Raw genomic sequence first — 24,206 nt, forward strand, 5'->3', positions numbered from 1 at the left:
TCTTATGGTTTTTTGATCTTATACAGACAGAACTTGACCACGCGAAGACAGTATGTTTTTTGTGTATATATGTGCATGATGCATACTGCATATATAAGTACGTGTGTATATATACGCACATAATATGTGTCCGGTTCCTGTCAGATCACCGAAGTTAAGCAACGTTGAGCCTGGTTACCACTCCGAAAATTTCTTATTTCGGCATTGTTTCCAGTCAGTCTTGGGCCTCTCTTTGCCACTAGACCCAAAGGTGTGGTTGGTGAATGCGGAACCTTTGCCTCACAACTACACGCGCAGCTACCTTTACAGAGATGTCCATTGTCTCTTGAGATTGAACGTAGGCATCGATACACACACACACACACACACATACACACACATGTATGTATGTTACATGCATACATTGTATGTATATGTGTGTGCATGTATGTATGTGTGTGTATGTATGTATGTATGTATGTATGTATGTGTGTGTGTGTTTATTTATTAACCCTTGAAGTTAATTCTTATCGGCTTTTTTGACTATTTTTGAAGTTTATTTTCAGTTTTGAATATTCGGGTTGTTTTTATACGAAAAAGTTGTAACCCCCCCCCCCAAAAAAAAAAAAACCAACAACATATATAACAAATGAATGTTACTGTGACATTTATTGGATGGGTTTCTACCACTATTTTGTTTTATTTTTTATTTTTAAGTCATTGTCGAGTCTTCAAAGACATTGCGGCCACCTTATCTTGTTCTCCGGCAGCGAACCGAATAAACATTTGACATCAAATAAAAACACAAAAACTTAACCAGTTGTTAGGTAGAAAAGTAACTTATCTTGTATTTTATATATTTTAATTTTTATATTTTTTATGTTTGTTTTTTGACAATTTTTTCAAATCTATGTGTATACCCGAATATTGTATACCTTGTTTGTGTACGTTGATTTCTCTATATAGCCATATGAATGTATGCAGTTTTCTGACATATGCGCGATATTTACACGTGGTATAAATTCCGCAGTGTTTTTACTTGCCTTCAAGTCCATATATCTAGCCGAAACTTATACTGTTAGTTATGTTCCCATTTACTTGCCTTGCAGAGTTAGACACAAGGTCAGGTTTTAATGTTGAAAAAAAAAATCCAGCTACCCCAAAAGACGCACTCTGGATAGGAACAGAATACTATGCGATTTCACAGACATATTCAGATTTCCAGGCTTAATTCAAAAGTGGCAGTGTAACTCTGTTTTGTTGACATGAGGTCACTCATGCTCCCAGACATTACTTCCTCCTTTGAGTAAGTTTAGTATACGAACGTTCGCTCGTCTTGTTACCATTTCTACCAAGCTAACGAAAAATATTTTTTTGCGAATATATGAAATGGAATTAATGGGTACAAAAAATACACGGAAAGAAACGCGGAGTCAAGCCTGGAGGATGGGTTGATATTTTGATGAAGAGGATATTCAATGTGAACGATTTTATCTTTTATCTGTTAATTCCATTTCATTTTCTTATACATCTTGTCAGAAATTCAGCATCCGAATGTACCTCTCTTACACACACACACACACACACACACACACACACACACACACACACACACACACACACACACACACACGTGTTTCGAACTGCCGATCAGGGGATTCGAACCAAGTCACAAAGATATCCTTTGCAAAAATCCATAATAGCCATAATATCTTATAACGCAAAAGGTAGTAAAAAAAAAAAAAAAATAAATAAAACGAAAAAACTCCAGTCCAGTTTCAATTAGTACAAAGTATACATGGCTAAGTATATATATATATATATATATATATATATATATATATATATATATATATATATATATATATATATATATATATATATATATATATATATATATACACACGTATATATATATGTATATATATTTATATATGTATATATATGTATTTATATATTTATATATGTATTTATATATTTATATATATATATATATATATATATATATATATATATATATATATATATATATATATATATATAAATGAATTTTCAACTGACCAGTGACAGTTCTTAGTTGTATTTGTTTTTTAATTTTTGAGTGTAGTAAATTATAAGTCATCTTAGATATCTATTTTACAAGCCTTCTAGGAACCTATAAAAAAAATCTAAACAAACAGAACAAAGCACTCGTAAAAACAAACAAACAGAAAAACATTTAAAAGCACAAATCAAGTTTCTCAATAGATCACATTTCCTTGCTTTTGGTAAAAGTTACAGCGGAGCCGGAGCTGCCTGCATAATAAGTGTCCAGTATCCCCCCCCCCCCGTAAAATGTGTGTTTTTCACCTTTTATTTTTCGACGATTATCATAGACTAAAGATTTAATAATAATATAAGTAGAAAAAGTATTTAAAAAAAATTGTTATATATAATGACTTTTAAGAAGAGGATTCAGTTTCTCGTTATAACGTTATAATCACGTGACACGTCAATAAAGGAATGGACAGTAAGTCAGGTAGCAATGTAGTTGAACGTTCTAACGAATAAGTGAACACTGTCCTTAAAAGTCATTAATTTTTTTTTCACAATGTTTTCTGCTAATATAATACTTAAGTTCTGTGATCTATGATAATTGTTGGGAAAAGGTTTAAAAAAATCCAAAAAAACAAAAACAAAAAGGGGTGTAAAATACGCATTTTTAGGGGTGTGCACACTGCACCACACACCGTGCAGCCGTGCACTCTCGTACAGGTCGCCAAAGCTATTTGTTATTATTTTCACCTCTTTTATTTTTTATTTATGTATATATATATATATATATATATATATATATATATATATATATATATATATATATATATATATATATATGTATATATATATGTTGTGTGTGTATGTATATGTATATATATATGTATGTATATATGTATGTATATATATATGTATATATATGTATATATGTATATATATATGTATATATATTATATGTATATATATATATATATGTATATATATTATATATATATATATGTATATATATTATATATATGTATACATATATATTATATATGTATATATATTATATATGTATATATATTATATATATTACATATATAATATACATATATATATATATTATATACATATATATATTATACATATATATATTATATACATATATATTATATACATACATATATATATATTATATACATATATATTTATAATATATATATAATATATAATATATATATATATAATATATTATATATATAATATATATTATATATATATAATATATATAATATATATAAATATATATATATATATATATATATATATATATATATATATATATATATATATATATATATATATACGCTAAAAAAAAAACGAATGTCAATATTTTTTATTTATGAAAATATTATTGTCAGACACACACGATTAATCAGTTTGACTAAAGATAGCTAGATTTGAACCCGGTACCGCTATGCCATAGACGTTCATACGTAGAAAGGGAATGGTTCGGATTTTTTTTTTTTTTTTTTTTTTTTTTACCTAATCTATTGAGAAAATGCGTAGAGTCGTTTTTTTAACAGTAACACCCAAAGATAAAACGAACACAAAAAACCGCGTTAATATACATGTGTCAAGGCGAGCCTCAAAACTCAAATTTCGTAAAAGTTCCTTCAACTTTTGTCAAAATCGCGATGGTGTTGAATTTGAAAATTTTATTGGAGAAATGCGGAAAATTTAATTAAAAAAATGGATAATTTCTCGTGTGGTTGTTAAAAAGATACGAGCACGTTTGTTTGTTTACATTAAAAAATATTGTAGTAGTTTCTTAGTGGGTCTTGGGTCTCTCATAAATTGGAGAAAGGGGAGTATAACACTCTAACGCCAGTGATGCAGAGAGAGAGAGAGAGAGAGAGAGAGAGAGAGAGAGAGAGAGAGAGAGAGTGTGTGAGTGTGTGTGTGTGTGTGTGTGTGTGTGTGAGAGAGAGAGAGAGAGAGAGAGAGAGACCTGGTGTCTGAATGTCAAGTTCCCCCTGCCCTAATTTATGCATATATTACACACACATACACACACACATACACACAAGCTTGTTATATTTATATTATATTATATATATATATATATATATATATATATATATATATATATATATATATATATATATATATATATATATACTCATCTATTATTTTTTCAATAATCTATTAGTATTTAAAGTATATACTCATATAACAGCAAACGGTAACGTATTTCAGATATGTCATGAATAGGGCGTGGGAAAATATAATTATGGCAAGTAAGCCACTAGTTGAACAATGCAAAATAAAGTAAAGAAAATTCTCATCATATGCGTGCGTGCGTGTGTGTGTGTGTGTGTGTGTGTGTGTGTGTGTACACAACAGTATATATGTATATTTTCAGTATTTACATCGACAGTGATCGCGCGGACTGATGATTTCATACGGGAATGCAACAAACATTCGTGTAGGTTACTTGTAATAATTATATTTGTATATTACTACTACGTGTGTGTGTGTGTGTGTGTGTGTGTGTGTGTGTGTGTGTGAGTGTCACAAACATACGTTCATTGCCGGCCTTCGGAATAGGATAAAGTTGTAGTATCTGTATTGTCGCTCAGAGGAGGAGAAATCCTTCTTGACTAAAGGAAAATTTTTTTCGATCTTGTCCAATATCCAGAACCGCCTTTTGGATAGAGCTCGATTTTCACCACGTTTAACCGAATTTGTATCTAACTATGACCTCGTGGGGAGGGACAAACAAATGCATTACATAATGCATTTTTTTGTTGTTTTTGTTTTCAATAGGAGTGGAAGAGCCAAAGTCTGTAACTTTGTGCATTACTCGTATAATGCGTATACGTACGCATGTGTGTATGTGGAGATATGTGTGTGTGTGTGTGTGTGTGTGTGTGTGTGTGTGTTTATATTTTCAGGGAGTGTGTACGTGTGTTTGTTTGCATTGATTTTCTACGGACATAAATTAACCGCGCATTTCCAAACGATGCAATAGACTCCATGCGTTTAATTTATTACAAATAACCAAGAAAGGAGACAGTTTCATGTTTGATCCCCACAAGGGCACGGCACGCCTCCTATTATGAAATTTGCCCTTCCCCTCCGTACTTTTACTTTACGTTTATAAAAGTTTGTTTGCACAAAATAATAAATTTCAACAACATAAATAAAAATAATAACCAAGGATTTATTAGATTGCGTGATCGTTAAATCAAATACATTGAAAAAAATTAATTTCTTGAATTTTGGTGAATTTGGTAGGGGTGGGGGGGTTTAGCAGAGAAACCAATTAATAAAAATGTGATCAAGAATGCAAATATATAACAAATAAATATCACCAAAGGCAAGCAACGTTACTCTTTTACCTACCTAGATGAGTTTTGTGGGGCTGAACATATTTTAAAGCGTATATTTAATTCGAAGCACAGGTAATGCCGAGTTGACAAATTAAAATGACAAGATAGTTGACTTCAGATGTTCAGCGGAAAAGTCTCAATAATCGCTTAAAACATGAAAACGATACAAATTACTCATAGAAATTCACCCAATAAATGTCATGGTGATGCTTATTGCGCGGATTTCTATCAGTATCTTGTTTATTTTTCGAGTTTTGAGCCATTACTGACACTCTGAAGAAAGTATGTTCTTGTCAGCCATGTTCTTGTCAGTTTAACACATCACTACTCGTCTGTAACCGAATAAATGCTTTAAAATACGTTAAAAGACTTAAAACTTATCCAGGTAGGTAGAAGAGTAACTTATATTGCCTTTGGTAACATTCATTTGTTATATATTTAAATTTTTATACTCTTTTTTTTTTTTTTCGTTTGTTGGTTTCTCTGCTAAATTCCAGAATTTTTAATTGAAGGGAGAGGTAAAGATGTTTCGACATTTTGGAGATCGTTCAATCACTTTGCGCGTACCTAAATAAAACCAACGAATACTCAGTCGGACAGCAGTAGAAAAAACGTATATGGCACTAAAATCAGTCACTCAGGACCGACAATCAGACCTGTTTTTTTTTTTGTAAGATGTTCGATCCGCACTAATTGTCCTATAAATACATGATTTGGTGATCGTTACAATCGATGCATAATGCGAGAAAAAAATTGCGTTTTTTATGCTTTACTTTTTAAATATTGTTGAATAAGAAACCATTTCCATTTAAAATCTATTTAGTATTTTCGTTCAAAAGGAAAACACATTTGAAATGCGTAAATGCGCTACAAGAATCGTGATTTTCACAAAATGGAGTTGCGATGCTGATATATATATAGTACTACCTGCCTCATGGTCGGGTCACCGGCGACTAAACTGGTTCCCCCACCAGACTAGTTTGGTGAGGAGGGCGGCTAGTCTCCCTGAAGGATTAAAAACAAGACCTTCCAAAGGGCAAATGAACTCTTTTTCTGGGTCAACGGCCAACTAGCATCGTGTATATTTGTATGTGTGCATATGTGTATTGGGGTGGAGACTGGAGAGGGCTCCCGTAAGCCGTGGTGAAGGCAATCTTTCCAGGAGAAGCAAATCTCTGAATTAAAAAACCATAAAGCGGAAGACCATTACCCGCTCTAAGCTGGTCTGCAGTTTAATTTGTTGCTGGCTATCTTGCTCTTGCTTGTTGTTGGATCTCAACATTTTGAACCGAGAGAGAGACTTAGCTGTCGTACAAAGCTAAGACTCTGTAATATCATATTTGTATAGATACTCCCTCAGGCATTTGGGCTCATCGCTTTTAAATGTCTGAGGGAGTGGCACTCGTCTGACAAGACGTTGCAATCATCATCATCATATATATATATATATATATATATATATATATATATATATATATATATGTGTGTTTCACCTAAGGCGAAAAACGTATTAAAGCGTATAGGTCTCCTATTATTAAAAACATTGGTTTTAATTCCAAAACATATTAGTGGCGCACACACGCTGGGTGACTAATTTGGGAATACCAGACTCTGTATGTAGAGGGCATTGGCACCTGCCTGCAAGAACTGCAAAAAATCTACTGTCTTCATCTCCCTTTAATCGAGGTATACATACGACTGGGAACCGCTTGTGAACTTGATATTCCCACGAAACTTCCTCCTACGGGAGAAGTCGGTTCGTTTGTGTTTTATTTAATAAAGTGCATGTCGCCATGGTACAGAGATAAGTTCGAGCCAAGGCAAAATATAATGATTGACAAACAATTAATTCGTTTTGTTTTGAGGTTGTCCAATACAGAATGACCCCCCCCCTCGTTCGGAGTTGGGTAGTGCTGGATACTCCGTATGTATATAATAAGTCCAACCTTGCGTTGAAATACCTAAAATTTGAAAAAAAAAAATTTTTTTTAAATGCCTCAGTAAGCCAAGTCGGCATTCGCCAGTAGAAACAACTCAGACGATCGGTAATAAATTAACCCCTTCTCAAAGGGAGAAGACAACACCTGGGAGGGTGGACTTAATTAAACTACTACAAACTAGAGACATTCTTCAACCAACATGGAACAAGAAATATTAATGATGGCCCATACTTTGTTGAGTTTGATACCGAGAAAAAAAAATGGCTTACAGATCTCGTTTTGTGCCACTTTTAATTTTTTGACACCCGATAAAACCCACGGAACAGCTAGACGAAATGTTGACCTTTTCTTTTTTTTACTTGGGGATCACACCACTTATCAGGGCTCGAATGCCACTCGAGGATAAGAGTTAATGAATATAAGGCAGTAGTGAAGTAATCGTTAATGATGTAAATTGGGTGAAATGTGATTACTGATGAGGACAACTTATCAGAAACTTTTCATTAGATTTGAAGGCTATTATGTTGTATTTAGGCGGAAAGCATGCCAGCGAAAACAGTGTTCCAAAGACGGGCTGTCCTGGGAAAGAAGCTTTGTTCATGGAATCTACATAGGCACAGTTAGAGAGTGGGGAAAATTGTTTAATAGTGGGTGTAGCTAGTCGAGTGTTTTTTTTTAATGAAAGTTTGGCAAGGGGGGGGCTTTTAGATCTTCCGCTTTTCCATTTTAACTTATCAGATTTTCTACCGTTTTATTGTGATAGACAATGTTAGTCTGTTTATTTCACGAACAGGATAACGAATAAAATCTTGGTCAGTGGAACATAGTCTAATATGGTTGATGTATATCTGTTTTGTTGTTGCGTATTAGCAATCATTGAGCTTTTAAATTGATACACTCCGTGAAAAGGCCTGCACGGGGAAGAGCTACACTGAAGCAAAGGTTGCACACCCGTACGCATCCTGAACCGGTCTTGTGTGAGTTCAGTAATGGTTAAGTTCAGAGCGACTGGAAATAATGTCGAAATGAGCAGAGAAAGACTAATATTATTTATGAGTTGCCTTCATCTTGGCTAATTGCAGTTTCGAGTGTCTAATTTAATCGAGTGTCTAATTTAATCGAGTGTCTAATTTAATCGAGTGTTTAATTTAATCGAGTGTCTAATTTAATCGAGTGTAATTTAATCGAGTCTCTAATTTAATCGAGTGTTTAATTTAATCGATGATGGGATGAATAAAGTCGGAACACACACAAAGGACGCCATTGTCTGATGATGATGATGATGATGATGATGATGATGATGGTGGTGGTGGTGGTAGTGGTGGTGATGATGATGATGAGTTAACTACCACCTTCCCCAAAAAGTACTTTTGTATCTGTATCAACTGGCACCATATCAAATAGTCGAGAAGGCTCAAGGAGGATGAAAAAAAAAAATAAAAAAAACCAAGGAGAGAAACCATTAACCCGACCTCCACTAGATGGGCGCAAAGAGGACTGCGGCCTTTGGGAGGTTTAAATTTCGGCGATGACAAATTGTCATTGCCATCGATAAGCCATGGGTAAACGGTTGCGGCCATAATGCAAATTCGTTTGCAAATGTTAGCGAGAGAGGTGGAAAGTACTGGTATTTTGGGGAGACGTGTTGCCATCTAGACCCCAGAAAACACCACAGAGATAAATCTTTGAGGAATCCCTTTGTGTGTGAAAACTCTTAGTGAGAGAGAAAATAATAAAAATAATGAAAAACATGGAAATTAAGTTTTATTTTTGTTCTTTTGTTGCTTAAATGGTGCTAATAGTGAAGCGGGAACAGAGATTGGTTCATGTGTACAATCGATTCCTCCCTATATACATATATACACTATTTGTTGCTATCAAGCCATTCTTTGAAGTCTTGGTTTTTGTTGAAACAATGTTAAAACAATATATCAATGCTCAATTATGAAATATGATAATTTTGTAGCTTACAGTTTAAATCATCTCTTTTTGGCTTAAAATTTATTGGGGTACGAACGATTACTGAATTATATAAACCCAATAAAATACAAATAAGAATGTATATATATATATATATATATATATATATATATATATATATATATATATATATATATATATATATATATATTGTTTCGTTTTTTCCAGTTTTTTTTTCAGCGGATTATTATCAAATAGAAACTAATTTACTAGATTACCAAAGAAAATGAAAAATTAAAAGAAAAAAAAGTTAATATTTAAATATTTGTCGGGGGTGCTCACTGCTCGGTTTCTAGTGCGACGTTTTAGTTAATCGATCCCCCGTCTTAGAACCACTGGACGTTTTCAGGTCAAATTTCGTGAATTTAACTCCCTCCCACTTAAAAAAAAAAAAAGAAAAACATTTTGGCCTTTTTTGAATTTCGCCTTTTCCGATTATTTTATATTATTTTACGATGTTTATCGTCAATGTTCGTCACAATTTTTAAATTAATGGGAAAACACTTTGGTATACTTCTTTAGGTGTGCGCACAGTCACAGATTTCCCGTATTGGAATCACTCGATGAAAACACGCACACCCGGTTTAAAGATTTTTCATTTATCAATCTAAGGGCAATAATTAATGGTCAATGGTGCTGATGCGGGTGCGCTAAGACTTATTCGTAAACAGTTGATTTTTCGGGGTATTCGGATCTGTATCCCGTATTGTTTTCACTGGTCACCATGAGTGTTAAAAACAGTTTAGACTTTTTCGGATATTCTTTTTAAAAAGTGAAATTTAAAAATAGAGCTAAATCGTGTAAAAAATAGCTAAATTCGCGAAGTTTGGCCTGAAAACGTCTAGTGGTTCAATAACGGGTGATCGATTTAGTAGAACGTTGTATTAGAAATTGAGCACCCCTACAAATATTTAAATATTAGCTTTTTATTTTTCATTCTCTTCGATAATCTAGTAGGTTAGAGTTTATTCGGTAATAATCCACTGAAAAGATTGAAAAAAAAAAGACAAAACTAATAGCAAATATGGGGGGGGGGTACCGATCGTTACGTAAACCAAAGTCTGTCGCCTCTCCGCTATTAGCATCCCTTAATTATTCATTCAAAAATCATGCAGTTCTTTTTTACGGTAAAAACATTAAAAAACAAAATATTACTAATTCGAAATGAAAATCTGACAAACGATACATAAATTTCGTTAGTCGTTTTTAAAATCGTTTCAAGTTAAAATTTTTCTATTTCTCATAAAATGAATAATTTATTTAATAATTGCTGCAGAAATTCATGAAAAAATTGGCCATTTCTTAGATTTATGAGTAAGTAAAAAAAAAAACCCCAAAAAAACAAAACAAAAAGCAGTAACACGTTGGTTTGTTTACAAAATGTATCCTTGTGTTGTGTGACCCTCTTTCACGGACAGGGTTGAAGGTATTTAGTCCCTAGTACAGAACAAACACGCACACACACACGCGTGTGCGCACACACACATGCGTGCGCGCGCACACACACACGCGCGTGTGCGCACGCGCACACACACACACACACACACACACACACACACACACACACACTAAAAAAAAAAGCAATTTCTCTGTATTAAACAAAAAATGAAAAAGTCAGACGTTTTTTTATATAGGGGAGAAAAGCGCATTGATTAAATATAAAATATACTTTTCACTTTAAAGGTTCGGTACTGGTCGCGGTAAGAGTTCCCTGCCGAACACCCTCAAAAAACAATAACTTCTCCCCGCGCAGCCGCAAAGGACATGTTTTAGTTGCCATAGTAACAACACTTTTTATCGACATTGTTTTACTGTTTATGAATATTGAAATAAAAGACATTACTACACATTTATTAATAATATCTCACTTTTAATCACTTTTATCGACTTTTTAAAACTTTTTTTTACTCTTTTTAAATGACAACGTTAATGTTTATGAATATTGAAATAAAACATATTACTACACATTTATTAATATCTTTTTTTTTACTGTTGATGTGTCAATTTTATCGACTTTTTTTTTTCTTATATTGAAATATTATATATATGAAATATTGAAATTATTCTTATATTGAATATTGAAATAAAAGACATTACTACACATTTATTAATAATATCTTTTTTTTTTTTAAAGTCGATAAAAGTGACACAAACAGTAAAACAGTAAAAAAAAAAGATATTATTAATAAATGTGTAGTAATGTCTTTTATTTCAATATTCAATATAAGAATAATTTCAATATTTCATATATATAATATTTCAATATAAGAAAAGAAAAAGTCGATAAAATTGACACATAAACAGTAAAAAAAAAAGAAAGATATTAATAAATGTGTAGTAATATGTTTTATTTCAATATTCATAAACATTAACGTTGTCATTTAAAAAGAGTAAAAAAAAGTTTTAAAAAGTCGATAAAACTGATTAAAAGTGAGGTATTATTAATAAATGTGTAGTAATGTCTTTTATTTCAATATTCATAAACAGTAAAACAATGTCGATAAAAAGTGTTGTTACTATGGAAACTAAAACATGTCCTTTGCGGCTGCGCGGGGAGAAGTTATTGTTTTTTGAGGGTGTTCGGCAGGGAACTCTTACCGCGACCAGTACCAAAGGTTCGAACAAAACTCATTTTTTGATAAACGAAATAAGTGCAACGTTTGAACAACTATATTTCTGAAAATCAAGTCGTTTTTTTTTCCATTTAAATTAAATTAGTGTTTATTATTCGAATTTGACCACCGTCTAATTTTAGTACTCTTATAATTATTATTTTACTCTTATAATTATTATTTTACTCTTATAATTATAATTTGGAAAAATAAGCCATGACAAAGTGGAAAATTTAAATTTAGCGACCTTCTTCTTCTTCTTCTTCTTCTTCTTCTTCTTCTTCTTCTTCTTCTTCTTCTTCTTCTTCTTATTATTATTATTATTATTATTATTATTATTATTATTATTATTATTATTATTATTATTATTATTTATTTTTTATTTATTTATTTTTGAAAAATAGAGTATTTTTTTCATTTGACACCGTTTGCTGCGGACTTAGAGTCGCCTGGTCTTCTGATTTACCACAATCTGGATAAGATAAACTTTGATTTAAATTATGGTTTACTAAAAAGGAATACATTAAAGCACGTAGCCTAATGTACACCAGCGTACACCTGTTGAACTAATTAATGCAAACAATATCCAACCAAATGAAAACACCGTGAAATATAATAAACTAAAAACAACAAAAAAAGTACATCTTCAATTTATTAATAATAAAAACAAACAAGAACAAGAACAATAATAATTTGGCCTGTAACGAAATCGATTTTCTGCTAGGATAAGAAGAAAACAGAAACGACCCAAAAGGAATATTGTACGAGAATGTCCACCCCCTAAAAATTCGTTTTTTTCACACACACCCTTTTTTTTTAGAAAACTTTTTCCCGACAATTATCAGATTACAGACTTAAGTGTCATATTAGCAGAAAAAATTATGAAAAAAAAAAAAAAAAATCGTTTTTTTAGTAAGTTTATATATATACATACACACACATATATAAATAAATACACACACACACAATATATATATATATATATATATATATATATATATATATATATATATAGTCTCTTTACTATACAATAGAATCAATAATGTTTGTGTAATAAACAAACCACACACACACACACACACACACACACACACACATATTACTTTATATTTAGATACAAACCTAGTCTCTCATTCTAAATTATAAAATAGTTCTTTTTTTATTCTTTCCGTTATTTTTTTAGGCGCTTCCTTCATGCGTAATCGCTTAAAAAAGGTTAAATATCATCTGGAGAGCATGTATGTTAATCTACAATAAAACTATATATATATATATATATATATATATATATATATATATATATATATATATATATATATGTATGTATATATATATGTATGTATATATATATGCATACATATATATATGCATACATATATATATATGTATACATATATATATACATATGTATATATATATATATATATATATATATATATATATATATATATATATATATATATATATATATATAAATATATATAAATAATTGGGCTAAAACGTCCGTTGCCTCAGGTGTCCTCAATTCATTCGGGTAGGGCTTAATTTAAGGTGCGATTACAAAGGGGAAAGTGCAGGTTATAATGAAAGGGTCTAAAAAAGTTGGAGAGGAAAACGAAAAAGAGGGTGCGGTCTTGAAGATAAAAAAAAAAAGAAAAAAAAATGAGGTTATTCTATTTTTAATTATTCCATTGAAAAAAAAGGAGCGTTTATAGTTTTAAACTTTACTTAGTTTTTAAAGGTGTTTCCTCCCCTCCTCCCAACCCCCATATATCTCTATCAATAAATCTATTCGATAAGATCACATGGAAGTGATTGTGCTTTTCATCGATTACAACATCGACAGTGTAGCTAAAAATACACTTTGAATTATTATTTATATTTATTTATCATTAATCAAATACTTATTGAAACAAAGGTTATCTTCAAGTTCAGCATCTCCGGGTTGACAAAGGCTTTGTCGGCCGGACGATGAAAACCGTTGCTTTCCGCTTTTGTATAAGTAATATCCCTTGAAGTGGAAGCGGTCTCTAGTTACTTCACCGAAACATACTCATGGATGTGTAGCGACATATAAATACTTATGTAAAACAAATAAAAAGTGTGTGTATATATATTAAATTAACGGTCAATGCCGAGGGGTCGGTAAACTAAAAAAAATACTGTTATTTGTTTTTGTTTTTGCGATATGTTCTGAATGAATTCAATTATTTATATGAAAGTGAATTTTTACCTAAATGCGAGTTGGGAATAATTTCCCCTTTGACCAATTTGGTACCCCAATGTACAATAGAACCCCGAGATACGGCATTAAAAATTAGTTACAAAATACAGTACAGTATATAATACACATGTATATAATCAAATAACATTATAAATAACACCGTGAGGCGGAGGCGGGGAAAATACCGTAACCAGGGGTAGGAAAACATCGTATTCCACATCGTAACATGAAAAAATCGTATCCTAGTTCCACCGTATCCCAGGGTGCTGTTATATATATATATGTGTGTGTGTGTGTGTGTGTGTGTGTGTGTGTGTGTGTGTTGCCTATATGTTAATTTTATTCGAATTGTAGAAGAAACAGTTTAGGACAGCGATCTTATCAATATCATTTACCTTCAAATGTCATAAAAATTGGATTTAATAGAACCCCCCCCCTAAAAAACTATTTGGTAAGTGGCATTGTCGTTCTACTGTTTGATTCCCGATTCCGCTAAAACTTGCTTTTAAATTCATACTATATGATAGAGAGAGAGAGAGGGGCGTGAGGGTACCGCGTGTAAAAGTGCATCTATAGAGAATAAAGGGTTGCGCGAGCTGCAGTGCTGCAGTGCTGCACCTCTCTTGAACCAATATTGTTACAGAGAGAGAGAGAGAGAGAGAGAGGGAGAGAGAGAGAGTTGGGTTAGAACCACCTAAATCTAATAATGTAATCTCTCTCTTTACTATTATATAAATCACTTTGTGTGTGCGTGTGCGTGTGTGCGCGCGCGCGTGTGTAAGTTCCTTCCTCAAAGGTTCCGAACGGCTGAACTAATTTATATGTCTGGCAGTGTTCTTAGATATGTATTGTACAGAAATTCATCCGATACGTATCGAAAATCGAAAAAATCCGATCTTTTCTCTCCTATAGATAAAAAAAAGAATAATTTTTTTACAGGGAAATATTTTACGTTACACCGGTCAAGAGAGATAATAAAATTTCAGCAAATCATTTCTTCTTAAGAAAACAGATTTGTTATGATCCGGAGATATAGCTGAGTGAAAGAGCATTCGATTACAAATCGAACGATCCACTGTGCAAGACCGGGTGTACCTCACCATTTTATTTTATTTTTTTTCTTAATAATTGAATTCAATTTACGATAAAAGAAGAGTTACCATTTAAAATCGCCGCAAATCTTTTTTCGATTGCATATTTTAATGGTAAATATTTAGCAGAAGTGACTTTTCCTGGGCATTCATTGTCAAACCCAAATATCAGCTGACGTGATACTGTAAACAAACTCAGACAAAAGTTGATGAACGACGTTATCATTATTTATTTATTTATTTATTCTTGCGAATTAGTCTACCAGGCCAATTATTCCTCATTTATTCTACAATAAATCATACGCAACCTACATAAATTAAAATATTATATTTGTGCGACCGGGCAACGCCAGGCTAAAAGCTAATCTTTAAACTAAAGGTTCAACGAAAGTTCGGACTATGGCCAACCCCGGATTTACACTTTATAACAAGAAAATTATAATTTTCATTTCCACCAATTTTAAATACGATATTCGTTTTCAGCACACCCGAAAATCGTAAGAAAACAAGATTTTTAAGGTAGATTTTATGTTGGACTACCAGGCCACAATGATCAAGAAATCTTCCAATTCAAAAAAACGCACACGCGCGCGCATGCGTGCGCGTGTGGTGAAGATAGGGATAGATACACATCAAAAGTCGATCTTTCGCATGTGAGGAGACAAGTGAATATAACCTGAATGAGGTATTTAGTTCTCTCCTATCGCAAAGGTCGGAAAATACGCACACATGCACACGTATTTCTTTTTGGATCGGAATTTTTTTTTTTTTTACTTTTTACTTCAGTCGAGAAGGATTTCTTCTTCCAACAAGGATAGAAGAAGTATTACACTGAGCAAAGAGGCTATTTTTTCTTGGGTGGGGAGGGGAGTTGGTTCACGTATTTGTGCTTACCGTGCTAGAATGTCACGCTTGAGAGTATCCTGTACCTTTACAAGGCCACCATTCGCCCGCCCATGCATAAAGCATTGTTGCCATATTTGGGTTGTTTCATAGACCACACGTCTCTCACCCATAGGCAGAACTAAAAAAATTAAAAAAAAAAAAAAGGAATCGCCGACTTAATACGTCTCGCACGGTCAACCAAACTGCAGCCTCTGCCCCAGTGCCCCATCGACGAAATGTTGCATCCCTGTGCCTATTTTACAAGGATTTTAATGGAACATGCTCCGACGAACTCCAAGCTCTTGTACACGACTAATACGTCAAACAGCAAATTCCCACCCCTACACTGTAGAAATCCGTAGATGCTGGAAAGCCTTCTACTCAAATAGTTTCTTCCCTCGAACTGAGACTTTGGAATTTTCTCTTGGGTCCATGCTTTCCGGACTGTACTGTAGGTACCTCCAACGCGCACCAAAGATCTAACTTTCCATATGTAACATGTAACTGTAATTTAACTTAATATTATTATCATATCTTTTACACTTTTTAAAACTTCAAAATAAACTGGTATTATTTGTTAAATTTTTTTACAGCATACGAAAATAATGAAAATGCCAGACTAAAATCGTGTTTACAGTATCAATGCCATAAAACAAAGCTCCTAGCGATCATTTTGAAGCTATAAGCACACTCGTGTTTTAAAAATCTAGCAAAAATCAACTAATGGTCAGATTTTCGTGAAATTTTCGATACGTATTCAATTTTAAATTAATTTATATTTTAAAGGCAGTTTTCGTTAAATATATGAGGGGAAATATTATTTTGTAGGTGTTCAACCTCCGCTACCATATTTCATGTTACGAAAAGTAAACAAAAAAAATTTAGGCCCGTAAAAATTTCAACATTTTTTAAAGCTGAAGAGTTTAAATAATTAAAAAACTGTGGTAATCGTGAAGAAAGAGAGAGCCCGTTTCCTCCGTTTGACTATAGGTGGCGTTACTGTCTGTCTACCCAGTTACGGAAGCACAAAATGTATATAATGGTACCTTTGAAATAAAAATAAATGTTTTTGGTATATTTTAATTTTAAACATGTTTTTTTTTTTTTTTTTTTTTTTTGCAAACATATTTAAGTTTTATTTTTTTTCAAACATAGTTACGTTTTTTTTTTGATTTTGCAAACATATTTAAGTTTTATTTTTCCAAACATTTACGTTTTGTTGCTTGTTTATTTTCAAACATTTACGTTTTTTTTGTTTTTTGTTTTTAGGTTTTTTTTTGCAAGCATAAACTAAATATTTTTTAAATATTTTTTTTTTTTTTTGAAAAGTTTGCTTATGCACTTATTGTACCACGCTATTTTTTAATAGTAGTTTCAAGTAAGATTCAGGGTTTACAATATCCTTCTTCAAATATATATATAGATACGCGCGGAAAAGGTAAAATAAGTGCAGAAAAATTAAGAAAAAAGGGGGGGTCCATAAAAAAAAAGATAAAAGAAAAAACGTTGATTTTTTTTTATCATAAGAGCGTAAAAAATACTCGCGGAAAAACGGTTGCACCTATAAATATGTTTAAAAGAAAATATAGTAAAAACATTTAGTTTATGCTTGCAAAAAAAACAACAAAAAACGTAAAACAAAAAAAAAAACGTAAAACAAAAAAAAATGTAAAACAAAAAAACGTAAATGTTTGAAAATAAACATGCAATAAAACGTAAATGTTTCAAAAAATAAAACTTAAATATGTTTGCAAAAAAAATAAAAAACATGTTTAAAATTAAAATATAACAAAAACATTTATTTTTATTTCAAGGGTGCTATTATGTACATTTTGTGCTTCCGTAATTTGGTGGACAGACAGTAACGCCACCTATAGTCAAACGGAGGAAACAGGCTCTCTCTTTCTTCACGATTACCAAAACTGTTATATATATATATATATATATATATATATATATATATATATATATATATATATATATATATATATATATATATATATATATGTGTGTGTGTGTGTGTGTGTGTGTGTGTGTGTGTGTGTGTGTGTGTGTGTGTGTGAACCCATTATTTATTTCACTTATCTTGAAATTGTAAATAAAAAACATAAATCAATATTATTATGTCTTAACGTTTTTATTTCAATAATATAAATTACAAGAAAAAGCGAAATTTTAAAGAAATAATTAATTAAAAAAGGATATAAATAAAATAGAATTCCAGTATTCCGCGATACGAAGTTTTCAACATAAATTTTTGATTAAAGTTTTCCAATTTTAAAAAAAATATTTTCATATAATATAAACATGACTATTGGCAATTATAAAATAGCAAATTATGCTGCAGTTTGCTGCACTTCTATTTCTTGTTCTCTTTCGGTGGAGGAGAAATCCTTCACGACTGAGACAATTTTTATTTTTGTACCTTTTCTCCACGTTAAAAAACGACCCTGGTGTCTAACTCTGTCCCGTGGGGAGGCATAGTAAATAGGTACACTACAACTTGAAATTATTTTTTGTTTATTTTTTTTTTGGGGGGGGGGGGCTCAACTTGATTTTAGCGCCTATTAAAAAAACAAAAAAAGCAAGAACAAAAACAAACAAACAAAAAAACACAATGTACCGATAAAATTAACATAAACCATAGTAAAAAAAAAAGAAAAAAAAAAAAGAAAAAAAAAAGCTGTTTCCCCTGCCTCAATTAAAGTGCTTAACGTTTTCCGTAAAAAGCGTGCAAGTTTTTACGGTAGACACAAAATGATGACGTGACTGACAGTGCGTAAAATATTGGGGATTTTACACAAAAAACTTAAACATCCCAACTGTACTGGCATGCAAAAGTTCAAGTGTAATATGAACAGACATCTTGCTGCTCAACTCCCCACATAGTATCCCTGCATATTACGCCTCAAACACTGGCCCCTTACATCCAAGTGGCACTGTGTCTTGTTTAGAGCGAAAAGGCAGTAAAAAGAAATCAACCGATTTGGTTACAAAAAAGAAGGGGTTTATTGCTTTCTCTTCCTTGTTTTTTTAGTAGCAGTATTCGCTTTGCTTATACTACTTTTGGGGGGCCTGCTTTGTAGTATTAGTAGCAATAGTATGTACTGTAAAAATACCCACTTGTTGACATTAGGCCCCTTCCTTTCTATATAAATCACTTTCTTTCTTTTTATTTATATATTTTATATATATATTTATATATTTTATATATATATATATATATATATATATATATATATATATATATATATATATATATATATATATATATATATATATATATATATATATAAAGCCCCACCCCCTTCTGCCCTAAAAATACTAATAACTCCTTAAATTCTGGGGAATATTAAGGAGTAGTGGACAACAATTTAAAAGAAGAAAAATAAAATCCCTTAGAATCAACCAACATCGCTTTGTATTTTCCAAGTTCCCCTCCTCCCTAAGATACTCTTTATCTCTGATCAATTACACTTATTAAAAAAAAAAAAAAAAACGTACGTAAAAAAAAAAAAAAATCACCTAAATTGATCAAGTATTTTTTTTGGTTCTTTTTTTTTTTTTTTTTTTTTTTTTTAATTTTCACCCCAAACAGGGCACATTACTACTTTGATGTAGGGAGGCTACTATCGGGGCTATAAGTTGCAAGGATACTATGTAGGGAGTTCAGTAGCAAGATGTCAGTTCACATTACACTTAAACTTCTGCATGTCAGTACAGTTGGGAAAGCAGGGACTCGGAAGAGGGTTCCAAAGTCTAGCAGTTCAGGGGAAGAAATTATTAGAGTAGAAGGCTTTCTTACATCTAGGGATCTTATCAGGTTGGCGACTCTCTTTTAAACCATGTCCATCTTGTTCAAAGAGAGGCGAAAGATCGATAGTTTTAAAAGTATATGTTCTTTTAAGCAAAAACAATATTACCTACGTAATCGTCGTGTGGAAAATAATAATATATAGAAAATTACGAAGATTTATTAAGAAAAACCACTGCTGTTGTGTTTTTAGCAAAAAAAAAAAAAAAAGAGAATTTCGATACCGGTTACACATGTTGAACGCCAATTACGCCAGTAATCTAAAATATTCATTCTGAGTTACATTTGTTTCTGAAATCTTTACCGTCTACTGTAAAACATCTATCTACCAAAATGCACTTTTCCCTAATTTTCCGTAAAAAATTACTTTTAAATATAAATAACTTTATATTCTAGGATGTTTCATGATTTTTAGATATATTATTATTTTCGATATGACAGTTAAGTAATATTGGGTTTGCTTAAAAGGACACATTTAAGAACTCGATCTCTTCGAACAAGCATTATTGTTTTTATTTAAGAAAATCAAATTTCACGACAGAAAGCTGTTGGGCGCCATGCTTTAAATTTTGTCAACATTCAAGAGCGACAATCCAATTTGATTACAGAATTTTTTTTTTTTTTTGTATTCAAAATGATTAAAACTATTTAATCGCTAAAAATCGTAAAATTTGATTTTCTTAATTAAAAATAAACTACTTGACCAATTTACGTGATTTTTGGAATATAACATGTTCGTACAGTGATGAGTACGTACATCTGAAAGATATCTGCTGTCTATATTTTTTTTAATCAAGTGTTATTCTAAATAAATATAAAAAAACGCGTCTCACACACAGAGGTGTGTGAGACGCGTTTTTTTTTTTTTTTTTTTTTTTTTTTTTGTCGTTTGGCTGGTTCTCTACAGTGTAATGTACCTATTTACTATGCCTCCCCACGGGACAGAGTTAGACACCAGAGTCGTTTTTTAACGCGGAGAAAAGGTAAAAAAATAAAAATTGTCTCAGTCGTGAAGGATTTCTCCTCCACCGAAAGAGAACAAGAAATAGAAGTGCAGCATCTGAAGAAATGTAGACTACAATTTTGGACAAGATCAAAGTGTAGTATCTGTTCTTCAGATGCTGCACTTCAGTTTGTGTACATTTCCCTACCTAATAACGCTGTAAATTTCCAGTCTAGAGACTCGAGATTTGACATAAGGGGTGTTGAGATTTGGGAAAATCTTTTTAATCAGTTTTTGGCTAGAAATTTGGCTGTCAAGAGATCAAAGTTAAACGAAAAACTCTACCAAACTCTTCCGCCAATTTTGGGTCTGAACACTTGAAATTTTAGATGTTGATTACTTGGACCAAACTTTTTACTTTGATTTGATCAAAAAAAATAAATGTTAAAGGGGTTAAAATTGGGGTCAAAGTTTTAAAAAATTGACCGCTGCAGTCTCTACCAAATTACTTAGCCAATTTCTGGTCTAAACATTTGAAATCTTACATAAAGTGTATTCACATGTAGGGCAAGTTATGAACAGTGCATAGGACCCGAGCAAAGCCGGGCTGAACTGCTAGTTGTTTAAAAAAAAAAAAAAAAAAAAAAAACAAACAAACGAAAAATAAAGCAAAAGAGTACTCCCTTTTTACTTGTCTCCTCACGAGGGTAAAGTTAGAAAAAAGGGCTGGGTTTTTTTTTCGTGTGTAATATGCAGCTCTCAAAAAGGGGACTGGTGGATTAGAAAGAAAATTATCTGCATAATTTCGTTGGAACTCACTCACGAACGGGGGCACCTTGCTTCATAGTCAATAAACCCCACTCCACTCATGAAAGAATGCAGTGAAGGATCGCTTTTTTTTCTTTTTAGACATGACAGATACTACACTTTCATCTAAACCTTTTTCCAAGGTGAAAAGTTATTTAAGAAGGATGTAACTTTTATTCTGCCTCCGTATCTGGATTATTAGAAAAGAAACATTTTTATATACCCACCCCATAAAAAAGATGGAAAAAACTTCACAACACAAACCAAAACCAGCTACATTACTCTCCTATCTATCTGGATAAGTTATTTGGGTAAATTTTTACATGATTTCCATCATTCCTTTTAAATTACGACTTTTCTAAGTTTCAGATATGCTGAAAATGTATACTGCCTTTTAATTTTCCGCAAATAAGTAGTTTTATCGGATATTAAGCAATATCATTTCTTATTTTATTGTTGGTGGTCATCTTAGTATGCGCGAGCACGCGCGTAGTTTTTCGAGCCTGCGTTTACACGCAAAAGCGCGCACCTGCACGTACCAAGATGGTCACCAGCATTAAAATAACAAATGATATTGCTAAATATCCGGAAAACTACTTATTTGCGGAAAATCTAAATGCTATATTCGTTTTCAGCATTCCCGAATACATTGAAGAATCGGCACTTTAAAGGAAAATATTCAGGTGGAAACCAGGTAAAAATTTACTGTTATTTGTGTTTAAAATTTTTTTTTTTTTTTTTACTTGAAAACAAATATCGTATAAAGTTTGTAGAGTTAGGTAAAATTTAAAAACAAATGGCGGTACGCCCGTGATTCGTCAGTGCCTAAATAATCGCTGAAAATTAAACAAAATACTTGGAAAACAGCAAGGCTCAATCGAGGCCGACCACTGCGGCCACACTGCCTTTCTTTCGTTCTGACTCGATAGACATAACATTACTTTTGTTTTAAGTTAAAAAAAAAAAAAAGAAAGAAAAAGAAAAAAACACTGTAAAAAGACTGCTTGGCCTTCGGATCAAGATCAAAGTGTAGTATCTGTTCCGGCAGATGCTGCACTTGAGATAATTTGTACCAGTCAATGGAGGGGAAACCCTCTATACTGGGACAATTATTATTTTTGGTAACCAGAGTGCCCCCTTTTTGCCTACTTTTAGGGGAGCTGGTTTTTACCTCACATTAAAAACGGCCTTGTGCCTAATTTGCTCAGTGGGGGAGCAAATAAACACCATCTGTTCTTCAGATGCTACACTTCAATTTCTTGTTCTCTGTCAGTGGAGGAGAAATCCTTCACGACTGAGACAAATTTTATTTTTGTTCATTTTCTCCACTTTAAAAAACAACCCTGGTGTCTAACTGTGGGGAGGCATTGTAAATAGGAACTTTAAAACACACACACAAACCATATACTGGTAGGTAAAAGAGTAACTTATCTTGCCTTTGGTAACATTAATTTGTTATATATTATTTTTTCGTCCTATTTATGTTTTGTTTTGTTGGCTATTATAATAAATGCCCGAAAATCCACAACTTACTTAAAATGCAGTGAAAAAATAACAAAGAGTTCAATTTACTTAAAAATTAAAAATTATTTAAAATTTAAAAATTATTTAAAACTTAAAAATAAAATATTTATTAAATCATCAATTTTCACTTTCCCCCGCATAATCAAAACATTCTTTTTAATTAATTTTATTTTAGATTCGCGCGATAATGATAGTATAAACACGTGTGGTGATACTGAACAGGTTTTACGTCGTTTAAAAAAAAAAGAAAAAAAAAAGAAGAAAACAGTTCTTCTTCTTTATTATTTTGTAGTAATAGTTCTTATCCTTTGGTTTTACACTTTTTTTACATTTTTATTTTATTTTTTACTTTTATTTATAAAGGCATAAAATTATGAATGGCCGAACGAGTGTGGGAAGGAACCACGCCCTTTGTGGGCGGGGCTTGAGAGGACCGGCGGTTTTGGGACTCGTACAAGGATCTGCGTCTCTCTACGTATATATTTACAGTATACACGTATGGGTATGTTTGCGGTGTGGACATAAGTTTTATATAAATATATATATATATATATATATATATATATATATATATATATATATATATATATATATATATATATATATATATATATATATATATATATATATATATATATATAGAGAGAGAGAGAGAGAGAGAGAGAGAGAGAAGGGAAGGGGACAGAGTGAGATAGATAGATAGATAGATAGATAGATAGATATACAATTGTCCGCACCGCAAGCAAACACACACACACACACACACACATACACACATACACGCACGCGCCTACACACACACAGACACACACACACACACGCACACACATATGAATAGATAAATATGTGTGTGTTTGCGTTTGTTTGCATTACCATCCATGTGTATACATTGCGAGCATTCATATATTAATCTTAATGGGTAATTTTTTATCTTAATTTTTTCTTCTTAGAAGTAGGAGCATTAATGAACCATCACTTATTTGTAGTTTCATGGTG

General features: G+C 31.9%; 1 long non-coding RNA gene across 2 annotated transcripts in view; it reads left to right on the forward strand.

Moving 5' to 3' along the window:
* The window catches only part of LOC145291427 (uncharacterized), a 36,140-nt gene that overhangs the window by 2,099 nt on the left and 9,835 nt on the right, over positions 1 to 24,206 (forward strand). The window contains exon 1 of one of the 2 annotated variants that reach the window (XR_013869412.1): positions 22,029 to 22,380. The exons of the other annotated variant lie outside the window; for it this stretch is intronic. This is a non-coding gene — a long non-coding RNA (uncharacterized LOC145291427). Of the gene's footprint in view, positions 1 to 22,028; positions 22,381 to 24,206 lie in introns of those variants that run through there. 2 annotated transcript variants of the gene reach the window in all.

This window comes from Euprymna scolopes, chromosome 12 (assembly GCF_053919585.1).
Source record: "Euprymna scolopes isolate OS-2025 chromosome 12, ASM5391958v1, whole genome shotgun sequence".
NCBI classification, from domain to species: Eukaryota; Metazoa; Mollusca; class Cephalopoda; order Sepiida; family Sepiolidae; genus Euprymna; species Euprymna scolopes.